The sequence below is a fragment of the Amphiprion ocellaris genome, chromosome 15, assembly GCF_022539595.1.
Source record: "Amphiprion ocellaris isolate individual 3 ecotype Okinawa chromosome 15, ASM2253959v1, whole genome shotgun sequence".
Taxonomy (NCBI): Eukaryota; Metazoa; Chordata; class Actinopteri; family Pomacentridae; genus Amphiprion; species Amphiprion ocellaris.
In genome coordinates, this window is record NC_072780.1 from 14,395,227 (window position 1) to 14,408,525 (window position 13,299).

A 13,299-nucleotide genomic window follows, 5' to 3' on the forward strand; every position below is an offset into this window, starting at 1 on the left:
AAATGAAAGCTCAACAGGAGGCAGCAGTTCATTGCAGGTCAGGATGCCCATGATCTACCTCTCCCCTCCTCCTCTCTTGCTTTTCCTCTCTGGCTCCTCATTGAGAGGCTCCATATAAATGTTTTACTCAGGCAAGTAAACCCTGCAGTGAGGAATGTCAACACTAGACAGAATCCACCCAATTTTCAAATGTGACAGACATACACCCTATTGAATATATCAACATACACTATTGCGCAGACATGAAGATGTACACTCTGCAGTACTGTTGGCTGCTGTGGTTAATAAATTCCAGTATGTAGCAACTTCTTGTATCTTGTGTCTTGGTTTACTGCCTTTTATGTCTTATGTAAATTTCTTTGTATTGTCTGGTTGTTGACAGATGCTATAGGAATAAACTTGCATTGCCTTTCCTTGCCTTGCACAGACACATACTCACACAACATCCACTGCTCTCCTTCTCGCTCTCACTCTGATTGACAATATTTCAGTCCAAACCCCTGTAGATATCATTTGCAGGTTCCTGCGCCCACACCATTCCAGTGTTTGCCTGAAACAAGAAATGAGATGAGAGTCAACAGCAAAAAAAAAAAAAAAAAAACATAAAAAAACAACAACACAGCAACAACTCTGTATACTCAGGGCAAGACTCTGGCTGCCAGCTCAGGCCTTGGCAACGCACCTCTGCTCTAATATGGCAGCACCAAGCCTGTGGTGCTTCAGAGTTCCCTGTGCATGAGCTGATCAGGCCTTCTTTCCAGATCGTGTTGTGTGACAGGACACCCACTAATTTGGGGTGGATGTTGTTTTCCTCTGCTTCTGCCTTGGAAAAATCCAAAGAGAGAAGAGGGGTGGGTGTCTCTTGCTTGGCTAATATGGTAATAAGAAGTCAACATGTCATTGTGAAGTTAAAAACGTATAAAGTCCACTTTGGATTAATGGCCTGGACTCTAAAGGTGTGTATGCACATGTGTACAAGTAGCAAATTCACCAAAACAACTGCCCAGAGACTGTTAAACAAGAAAAATAATGAGATTCTGCAGCGGCTGTGTGAGGCTGCACTTTTACAGAGAAGTAGTTTGAGCTAAACTGGCTGAAACTACCCCAAAAATCTGAGATGAAGATGTTTTTTCTTTTTTCTTTCTTTTAAAAAAAAAAAAAAAAAAAACAACAAACAAAACATAATGGTCAATAGGGGACTGTAGTGTAGTAAACTCAAACTGGTACAGTCCGCAGGCAAGTTCTGGTCAGCAGAAGGAAGAAGCTCAACTCGGCTGTCTGGCTGCCCTGGTCAGAGTTTTTCTCTCAAAAACTGGCTGTCTCAGGCAGAGCGACCAAATCGTGGGTAGCAGTTCCTTAATTTCTTCATATTTTCCTTAAAAATAGACAATTTTTTTCAAGGACTAATCCTGTCAGGTAAAAGTAAAAGTTCTGCTGTGGTTTGAAACACAAGGTCATATTTTACTTCCCTTACAGGCACTCCAGCCTCAGCTGTGTCACAGACATTCTGGTGACTCTGCTCGGCGGTGGGGGGGATCTCTGGGTGCCTACTGTGCTCTGCATGCCAGCCTCTCACACCGACGATGTAGTTTTGATTATGGATTCAATACTTAGTGCATGTGCAAGGGTGGCGTCCTTCACTCTGCTTTGTTGTGTCAGTATGATTTTCATGCTACATGCATTCACACTAGGATCCTAATTACCCTCAAAACATAAAGCATGCAACAGAACATGCAAAAGAAAAAAATTAAAAACACCAAAGACAGTTATTAGGGCAGGCAGCAGTTATTCTAACTGAACATCTCGTTATACCAACATGCTACTGTGACAATTCTAACATACAGAGGCACATTTGTTTTTAAACCTCCTTGTTTATTTGCTAATTAGCTCCCAGTATGTAGTTTAGCTGAGGGTGATGGGGATATCAGTAGTTCAGCTGGTATCTCGTCTAAAGTTTTGACCTGTCAGAGTCGGAGGATCGCTTACATTATTATCCTATTATTTTTTTCCAAATGCCAGCAAATTTTTGCCTTGCATCATTTGTGGCAAGTTGGCCCTTGAGCTGCTACAAATAGCAAAGCACAAGCTGCATGTTATTGGTTTGTCAGCACTGACTGATGCAAATCCACAAAGTCCTGGATGTGAAGGACTGTTAAGCTCAAGTTGAACCTCGCATTGTTGCATCTTTGTGTCAATTTGCATGTTCCAGACAAATTTGCATCTTTTCTACTGTCTTTCTTTGCTATAAATGTGTCTAAAACCTGCTTTGCGTTCTGCTTGAATAGTCAGCAATCACAACAGTTATTAGGAGGCATCGTCTCTACACAGTTGAGCACCAATCAAGTAAATGAAAGGACACTTCACAGAATAAGTCAAATGTCTGTTCCTGCTGATGACACTGAATGAACTGTCACTTGAGTTCATCCTCTATGAATCAAGAGTGTCTGTTCAAAATTTCATGGTAATCCATTGAACACTTGTTGACATATTTCAGTCTGGACAGACTGACCAACATAACTTCATGTCTCGAGCCATGGCACTCATGGGAACTAAATAAAAATAAGTTCATAACTGCTGTGTGCATACTACTGTGATACTGTTTCATAGATGATTTTACTTCCTAATGTCATAGTTCACCAGAACATCACAGTACCACAAACTCACCAGGCAACGTGTGCATTTTTCTTTATCTTTTAAGATCAACTCCTAACGTTCATACAATTGTCAATTTCAGTGGAATCTCAGTGTGACACACTCAACTGAAGCCTAGCAGCCATGCCTTAGGGCACCCAAACAAAAGCAAGCCTCGTCCGTTTGAAATGTTATCCTGCTGACTGCACTGCCACTGCGCCGCCTGGTCACCTCTTTCACTCAGCCTTCCATGAGAGTTACGAAGGGAGACTTGACAATATCCATCCCTTCATGCACTAGCGGGAAAGCTGCTGCTTGGTGTGACACTTGGCTTCCCTTGTAAAAGAACGGGGGAAAAAAAGACTTTCTTGAACATACCCCTTACACTCCCATCCATTATTGTTTCTTATTGTAGCATTTCTTCGATTTAATCGCTAAATTACCACAGTTCTGCCACAAAAGCACTAGAATGTCCGCACATTCACAGCTGGTAGGCCATGTGGTCTGTGTGAGCCAGACTACTTATTAGTGATGCTCAGCGGAATCTGAAAGCTTAATGGCTTGTTGTGAATGTCCTCACTTGGCTCAGCTTGCTTAAGTGCTTCTGTTTAATTTTTTATGCTGCATCCACTTGTTTGAAATGTACAGAGGGGTTCCATCACTAATATCTTCACTAATATCATTGCTCAAAGCCGTACTTTCCTGATTACCATTTTCTTCAGCTGATATAAGATTCATTGATAATATTTTCTCTGAATTAAATATGCACGTGTAGGAACTGTTGCCTGATTTTGTAATGTGCATAAAAAAACATCAAGTGTGTGATATGTGAGAACATGGTTAATATTTTTCTTCAAATCTGATGTGTAGTGTAGCTATTATAGGTCAAATTTTAAAATTTATGTTATATTGGTTTCACTATTTTACATTTGGACTGAAACAGTTCTAACATGTATTAATGTCTATGCACTGTGTCCATCTGCTAACATTTCTTTCCCAGAGATAAAAAAATGTGCTCTTAAATGCATAAAAATATATAATGCAACTAAAACACACATACACAACACTTGTATCCTTACTGGTTTTAAAGTTATGATTTGTAAATAATGGTTACATCCTGTTTTAGTGCATATACCACGTTTTGGGCTCCACAGCTCTGGCTAACCCACAAGTACTAACTTCAAACGACTAGTATGAAGCCATCGGCAAAACTCCGGCAACACTGTTATTAAAAATAAATTAATGTCTACTCTGCAAGCACTTTTGTAAGATTCCTACAAGTGTGTATACATGTACATAACACTGTTGAATTTTTCAAGGTGTTTTCCAAGTTCTGATTTAAGGAATACAAAATCATGCAGCCACCACTACATTGTTAACAAAAGTGTTTCTTAAAGAAACATAGAAAGGTTGAGCCTTTAGCTCTTAGTAGTGACGACTTTGTCAGTTTCTTTTTCAGAAAAAGGTGCAACCATTAAAGAAAAAAATGTTTTCACATACCTTTCCACAGCTGTCAGTGGATTTACAGTACAGAGAACAGTAGCTATAGAAACGTCTGTAAGAACTTGATTTATATTTAGAGTACCTCTCTCCTATATATATATATATATATATATATATATATATATATATATATATATATATATATATATGTATATATATTCCAACTAACTTCACTGCTCAAAGAAGTTTTACTCTTAATTAACACTTCCATATTAGATCCGACCAATCTGTCTCTATTAATAGGTTATTTACCACAGACTTTCAAGGTTGGTGTAATTAAACTTCTACTTCCAAAGCCTACTGTTGGTCCAGATGTTTTAGCCTACTTTACCCAACGTCTGCTTTACTTAGAAAATGCTTGAAAAAGTTACTGCATATATCAGTAATATAACAATTTGCTGTTTGCACTTTTCAGTTAGGATTAAAATACATCATAGCAAAGAAGCAACACTAGCAAAAAATTGCCAAGCAGCTCCTTCAAGCCACCAGAAGCACACTTGTCTCTGTACTAGTCCTGCTAGGTCTCAGTACTGCAACTGACACCACTGAGCACAGAAAACATTTCATGTCATTAGAATTACATCAGACTGATCTAAATCAATCATGGGCCCAAGAGTTTGTCAGAAAGTTTTAAAAAACTCTTAGTAAGATCTATCCTTTTCACCCTATACATGATTTTTAGGTACTATGTGTAAGTCTTGCATTAATTTCTACCATAGTGCAGAAAGCTATATTTGTCTACTTCGATATTTCAAGTGTCTTATAATGGGAACATGCACCCTGGGGATACCTACAGAAAGACACACACAGAGAGGACAGAAAGGATAAAGCACAATCTAGAGGAGAGAAAAGACACAAAGTTACTGACATGCAATAGTGGCACACAGATGGAGTGTGACAGAGCTATATAGCAGAAAAGTGCCTATAGCAGCATAACTAAAGGATGGCTCAGGGTCAGCTGACCCAGCCCAAAATGTAAACCTTATCACAAAGAAAGTTTTAAGCCTTATCCTAAAAGTAGAGTAGGTGTCTGCCCACCAGCCTAAACTGGGAGCTGGATGCTCAGTAGAGGAGCCTGACAGCTTAAGGCTCTGCCTCCAAATCTACTTTTGGAAACTCTAAGAAACACAAATAAGCCTGCACCCTGAGAGTGAAATGCTATATTGGAATAATGTGGTAATATGAGGTCTTTAGGTCACAGTGGAGTTTGATTTTTCAGAGCTTTGTATCTAAGTACAAGGATTTTACAGGTAGTTGATGCAGAGAAGTTAATACAGATCTATTCATCTATTCATTGGCTATACTCACTGTATCCTGTAGAGCAGGGGTGGGCAATTAATTTTCATACGGGGCCACATGAGAAACTCTGACGGTTGTTAAGGGCCGGACCAGTACACTTAAAAGCTCTGCTCAATATATATCTCAATAAAAACAGTAAATGAAACAATACAATGATATAACGAAAATGTGGAACACAGAACACAACTATTTAATGAAAGATTTTGTTTTTTCATTCAAACTATGATTGCTGCCTATTGAGTTGTAGATATTTACTATCATAAAGACATACTTAAAATGTGAAACCAATTTTCCAAGTGCTTTAATTACTTTTCAGCAGTCACTGTTTTTACAAACGAAGTAAGTAAGCCATCACTCAGAATTTATTCTACAACAATATGACCATCAGCTGGCAGAGATTTGAAACTTGCCTTATCATGTCAGTTTTTGTTCATCATGAACGCTATGAGGTGTTGTCAGTTTTTCTAAATCTACATTAAGATGACTGTGAAGCATAAAGAAAGACAACAGCTACCCACTACACTTACAGCAATGTTCAATATATCTCAATAAAAACAGTAAATTACACAATACAATGATGTACAATGCCCAACTGTTGAATCTCTGCTCTCAGATCCCAAACTCGTTTAAGCACCTTGTCCAGGCTGAGCCATCTGACAGCTGTCTGGTAACCAAGATTACCATGTTCACTATCATCTCCTCCAAAAAGACAACAAACTGTCTGTAATTCAATGCTCTTGCCCTGATGAAGTTAACTACTTTAATTACATCAGTCACGTGGTTGATTTTTAGCACTGACTTACACAGCACGTCCTGATGTATAATACAATGCAAAAATATCAGTTTCTGTTCTGGGTTTATTTCAGTCACTTTATCTTGCATCCGTTTCAAAAGTCCAACATTTTTCCCTGTCATATTTGGACAGCCATCAGTTGTAACACCAACCAAATTCTCCCATTTTAGTCCCAGCTTGTTCATGCATGTATTTACCTCAGTGAACCGTCGTGGGTCCCTTCATTGGCTGCACAGCTGCCAGCTCCTCCGTCATCTCAAAGGTTTTTTGTTAGTCCACGTACAAAGATGAGTAACTGGGCTGTGTCACGGACATCACAGCTCTCGTCCAGAGCCAAGTACAAAACATCAAAATCGTCCACTTTGTTGTGCAGCTGAAGCTCCAGATTTTCGGCGCTGCTCTCCGCCCGCCTCGTTACGGTTCGCCTCCAAAGGGCCACATTAACGAACGCTTCTCTTTTCTCCGGGCATATAAAGGCTGCAGAGTCCACCAGACATTCTTTTATAAACTCTCCATCAGAGAATGGCTTACTGTTTTTGGCGATTTTGTAGGATATTACAAAACTCGTCTTGACTGCTGCATCCCTTGATGTGAGCTTTGGTAAAACAAAGTCATTGCTGCTTTAGCAGTTTAGCTAGCAAACCTTCAGATATCCTCCCCGCTCTGTATCAGTCAAATGTTTGTACTTCTCCGCATGTTTGGTCTCGTAATGTCGATTCAGATTATAATCCTTGAGCACCGCGATCTGTTCTCCACAAACTAGACACACAGCTTTACCTCTGACTTCAGTGAAGAAATACTTGGAAGTCCATGCTTTGCTAAAAACTCTGCATTCGGAATCAATCTTTCTTTTTTGCCGATAGCTGACATCTTCCGGGCTGAAGCTAACAAACAAACCAATCAGCGCATAAACCTCATGCTAAGTACGGAAAGCACGCGCGAAAAAACGTTAACTTAGCAGATCTTTCAAAATAAAAGCAGTGCAGGCGTATTGCTTGCATGTATTGCGATGATATATATTTGCATTGACTTTTAATATTTTTATTTCCAGTGACCTCATACGGGCCAGTCAGGGTCGTCCGGCGGGCCGGATGTGGCCGCGGGCCGTAGGATGCCCAGGTCTGCTGTAGAGGGTGGAAGGGGGCTGGGGCAGAGAGACAGAGCAAGAGGCTAATAAGAGAAAAAAGAATATATCTCTTCCTAATTCAGTACTCTCACTGCAGCACTTTGCATCATTTGGAGGCTTTTGGGAAATCCTTGCTGGAGGCCACGGCAACGCCATCTAGAGTAACTATAGGGTCAGATAGTGTGTTTCTGAGGTTGTAAGGGCCAAATGCAATAACTTCACTTTTTCCTACCCAGTGTTGCCAAGTTCGATTCAAGGGGGAATTGTTAGATTTCTCTTCACAATGTTGTAAGGTGTTGACCTTACTCTGTAAAGTGTCTGGAGACTTTTTTATTGATATGTTCTTTTCTTTTTTGGAGTAGTTCAACAAATAAAAACACAATCCTAAATCATAAATCATCTTTAAGTTTCAGTGTAGTGAAGCATTCTTTTTCAATTTTCTTTGGCTTGCTCTCCTGCTGGAAACACTAGAATATGGGTAAAATTTAATTCCTGTTTTTCCTGACATTTTCAAAGAAGAAAGGCAATAATTCCCGGCAATATTAATGTTGAATGTTAGAATATGTGATACACAAGCTAAAGTTCTCATTGGCAAATGGGTAATTTTTTGTGACTATTACTTTATCCAACAGATTTTCCTCACAAGCTTACAAATAAATACTAAAATCTAATCATATATAAACAGTGAGGTGATCATAGCAGCTGTTTTACTCATAAGCACAAGAACTTTGGATGCCTTTCGCCTTCCCTCTTACATTTTTTTAATAGATTTATTTGTATTTCTTTCTGATTTGGAGTCACTTCCTGCACTGTCGACCTGCCAAAATCATCACTGCTGGATGAGCGAACCTATGGGTGTCAGTGGTGGTGGTGAGTACTTTTGTTTCAGTTTTCAAAGTTTTTCACAAACTTTTATTATACTCGCTAGAAATTCTGGATTATTAAAGTGAAGTCTGACAAACAAGTAAATTAAGTTTTAAATCATTTGCATTGTATTTTGCACAATGCCCTTTTGTGGCACGTATGATGCAAGAATGTCAGATGAAATGAGAGAAAAAATAGCAAATCTTTCTTCAGGTTAGATCAGCTACAACATGAACAACCCTCTCCTCCAGACATGGTAAAATATTTAATCTGTGATGTATAATTGATCCACCTCTCTGCTAAATACGTTTTTTGCCTTGCAAAATCCCATAGCTGCATAGCACTTCTTGAATTCTGTAGAGCCAATCCATGCCCTAGTTCTGATTTCAGTGTGGTCTGAGGAATTTGTCTCAATAGAAAGTTGGTGAAACAAACTTTGAAACTCATCTTTTCAGTCCGCTGGCCAAGTCTAGGCTGTAGGTTTAGGTATGAATGATAGGGACACGTCCCTACCAGTGTCTCGGGGCTACTGATTTATTCTTAGCAATAAGAAAAATTTAATAAAATACAACCACTGCTGTCCATCTGGGTCACTGTCTGGTCAAAGTGTCTGATACATAAACAGCTAACAGATCTTTTTCTCTATTTCTAATCCCGTCTCCCTAACCCTCCCTAATCATTGTGACTTTCCCTCGAGGTTGGCAATGATGTCTTCATTCAGGGGCTTACAGGTGGCTTTTAAGTCCAGTCTGGACTTTAAAGGTTCTTCTGCATTCAAGACAGATAGTTCCAGATGGCAGAACATGCTTTGTTTGTTGCCACCTTTCTTGACCTTTTCCTCTCTTTTTTTTTTTAAATTTTGCGCATCTGTTGCTTTGAAAGTTTCTATTCCTTGATGGTTTGCCAGAGTTTCCTGTTATTTTTTTCATGTTAGCTTTAAAGAAAGCTTTGAATTGCTTCTGTTTTCCACCTCTCTCACATTTGTCTCTTCTTTCAAAGCTGAGAGCAGAATATTTGCTTTGGCAAATCACCATGACTGTCCCCTCTTAGTTGGTTCAAGAACCAAGAATGTTAACCTGTATCACTAATATGACTGGTTTTGCTGTTTCTTGATATTATGTAAGAGGCTGTAGCTATGTCTGGTTTGTATGAAGTGCCAGAGGTCCATCAACAAAATGTGGAATTAGCCTAAGTGATGACGATTTCTGTGTACATATGGGACAAATCACATCTCATATTAATTCAGTAAGGGACATTGCTGCCTTGTCCTGAACTAAAATTTTGTCTTTCAGATGACTGACCTCAATTGCCTGCACTATTCAGCACACATTACATAATGTTTCCCATGCCAACACATTTTGTACTTCATAGATATTATATCTTGACCAAAGGGACATCAGGACCTTTATCAAATGAAATGAAAATCAGCAAAATATCTCACATTACCAGTCTGATGTTGGTGAAGCAGGTTCGTTAGTGTTGACTACCAACATAACCTTTCCTTTTGTCATCTAGAGTGGTCATTTTGCTTGGAAAAGTAAACATAAAATGATTGGATATATAAAATTTCTCAAATTTCTTGCATTTCAATCTAGAAGTCTCATGAAATGCCATGATCAATGATTTATTTTGTATGCAAGAAACACAACAGCAGGCTAGAAAGTCGAGCCGGGGACGTCATGTCCCTACTAGTGTTGAGACCAAACCTATGGCCCGCAGGAATTTGATGCCCCTCGGCAAAAGCTTTAATCTGGTTGAAGCAGAATTCTGTATTGGTTGGTAATGCTTCCTTGGAGAAAAGAAAGGACAAAAAAAACCCTAAATCTCCACAGCTTCCTCACTAAGTTCCATGAATGTAATTACTTGGCTTCTCCACTTATATTGTCACATTTAGAAAAAGCATGCTCCTCAAGCAAAGCCTCCCTCCCATCATTCTTCATGGTGTTTCCTGACTGCTCCTCATTCCTCTTGTCAACAGTGTGCTACTGGAAGCCTATCCTGAGGCTCTCAGCACAGGCAAGGCTTACTCTGTGTGATGACACTTGTTTTTCATACTGTGTTACCCAGTAAACAAAATCAAACATTTATGAGAGTTTTATGCAAGCATCAGAAGGACCTCTGTCTGTGCCTGGATCAGGGGAATAATTTGCCTCTCTTTACAAGATCCGACCTTCCCCTGCTCTGCTCTGGACTCTTGGCGAAATGTGATGCTGCCTTGTTAGCTCACTGCAGGTGAAACCAGCAGGTCGCCATGGCTAACAACATGTCTTTGAACTATATCCTCTTTGTGTTTCTTGCTTTTTTTCTCTCCCTGCTCTTACAGCCACATCAACCATGATTTCTCATCACCTCACTCCTCAATTTATCTTCCCTCCATTGCTGCTGTGAAAGGTATATCCGTGCTGTCAAGGGCTATCTATCCAAAATTCAAAATGTTAGAAACAAAACAAGAACGTTCAAGTGAAATGATCTGTCCAGCAGTCACAAGCCACACAATTTAGCTACTTAACTCCAAATTTGATATCAGCAACCTCAGTTGAATAGGCCGAGGATATTTTCTGTTTTTTTGGCACAGCTCCTCTGAGTGCAGCCAGCTCTAATCCACCTCCCTCGGTTGGGCCAAAGTTGATACAGAGCCATCAATTCCATTAAGCACTGGCCTGATTCACGAAACTAAAGCTCCCCTTTAGAACAGGTCTCGGAACCTGATAAGAGCTGGCAAGGAAATAGACTGACTTGTAATTCATGATATGTCACCGTCTCAAAGTTTCCCTGCCTACCTTCTCCCCATAGATAACTCCAGACAGTTCTACTTTGTGACTTAATTACCGTCTGTGGTAAGTCTGCGATAAAGTCATCTTTTACAGGGGGATTTAGTTTGTCCTAGAGTAAAAGCACAAAATAAGGGGTGTAAGCAAATATTGAATGTACCAATTGATTTCCTCAAATTGTTGTGAGGAAAAAATACATCTTCTTTGTCACTTCCTTTATGACTCCATTGGTTTTTCAAATCTGTTAAAGAAAGTGGCTCATTTTCTCACAGTGACAAACTGAGCCAAGTTTCTGTCTTAATTAGTGCTCATTTTGTGAAGAGGCCAATTCGAATGTGCAGAGGCTTTGCTGTGTGGTTTTGTCCCTCCTGCATCACCACGAGTTCAAAAGATACTTTACTTTGCAGTAATTACGGAACATCTTATGATACTGACAGGTGAAGGCAGACAATTAGATGACCAGCTTGAATTTTCTACTTACATGTACAATTACATTTCATTTAACTTCTCAGAAACCTTGAGAAGATCTATAAAAATGACAGCAATAATAATGTCTCAGGCAGAAACCTCCCTCTGAGCGTCTGCAGCAACGCTAGCGGCTCTGTAATTAAGCACAGCAGTGCTTTGAGTAAAGTACCAATGTCAGCATGCTAACATGATAAAAATGTTGAGATGCTGTTAAATGGGTATAATGTTCATCATAGATCACAGTTTTGCTTAAATGTGGAAGCATACTAACACTTGAGAATGTCTGCACTGGACACAAAGTACAAATGAGGCTGACTGGTTTTGGGTCACAAACCAAAGTATGGGAAAGATATGAAGCGCTCACAAAAGTTATTATAATTCATTACCAGGGGGTGTAACAAATGTCTGTACCAAATTTAACAGCAATCCGGTGACTATCAAGTTCAATATGTCAACCTCAAGTTGATATCAGAGGGAAAATCAGGAGATCCAAAAAGTCATTCATCCACTGTGCACCATGAATACCTGTAGCCAAAATGTATGGCAGTGCATCCAAATGTTTTTGGATGCAACCAAAAATCTAAAATATGCATGAAATTGAAGATCAACTTTGACAGCCTTGAATATCTGGAGCGTCTTGTATGCAAATGACCATTGTGAGAATACAACAGATGGGAAAGAAAAAAATCAGTCCACAAAACAATGAAGAACCCTCTTCTGAGATAGGAAACACAGCAAAACCAAAAGTAGTAAAACCCTGATCAGCTGCAAATCCAGTAGCTGTCTGTGGATGTAAGACTTGTTTCTTAACTGATCCGTATTTTATAAAGGTGGATAAAGGTATCGGTTCAATCAGCGCAGACTTTAGACAGGACTTCTTCTAAATCCAGAAAGTTAGTAGAACCCAGCAAAAGAAACTACAAGTCCCAAGTGCCCTGAACAATTCTTAATGTCAGAGTGTTGCCTTCCTTGACTGTGCAGGAACTCCCCTGACTGTAAAAGCACTTCACGTTGCAATATCTTACATTTCAAGCTCTTCTATCTCTGAATTTCTGAGCAGTGATATTATACCAATGAATGTCAAGGGGTCATTATGAAAGACATTACTTTTCAAATATTTTTACAAACTAAAATGATTTTTTTTTCTGCATTTTCAAATATGTTCCTTCAAGAAAACAATTTCCTTGTGAAGGAAAAATGAAGGAAATGTGAAGAAATACACACTCCAAGAGGTTGATCATAGTGAAACCATGCATCGAAATTACAAGAATTGAAGAACAGAACTGCCTTTTTTTCTATTTCACAACTTAGCCTTCATTTTTTCAGTCCAAACAAGTAATCTTTGGCTGTATGGATATACAGAGAGTTGAAAATGTTGGTGTGGAAATGCTGTGTTCATCTGATATTATGTTTCAAAGATTGCTGTCAGTCTCGAGGTGCATTCAGACAGAAAAGAAAAAGTTGGAACTGGACTTGGAACACAACGTTCCCAGTGCACACTACAGACGCTCTTTTGATAGTCTGGTTGTTTGAGCTTGTGTACAGATTGGGTTGTTGGACTGACAAAAGGCCCTACTGCAGAATTTTCATTTCTAATGATGCTGGGCATTTATAACTTAAGTCACAAGATAGTGCTATCACTTTATTTTTCACTCTAAATACATGTGGTAATGACTCTTTTGCTGCTATTTACCAATTTTGCAACAAGATATTTGCTTATGTCTTTGACTAATTAACTAAAAGCTTAGATCTGTTTCTGGAAAGTAACCAAATGAAAATATAAAAATCAAACACATAAGTCTGCTTCCAGTGGTTCCATGCATCAGTGATAATGTCAATAAACA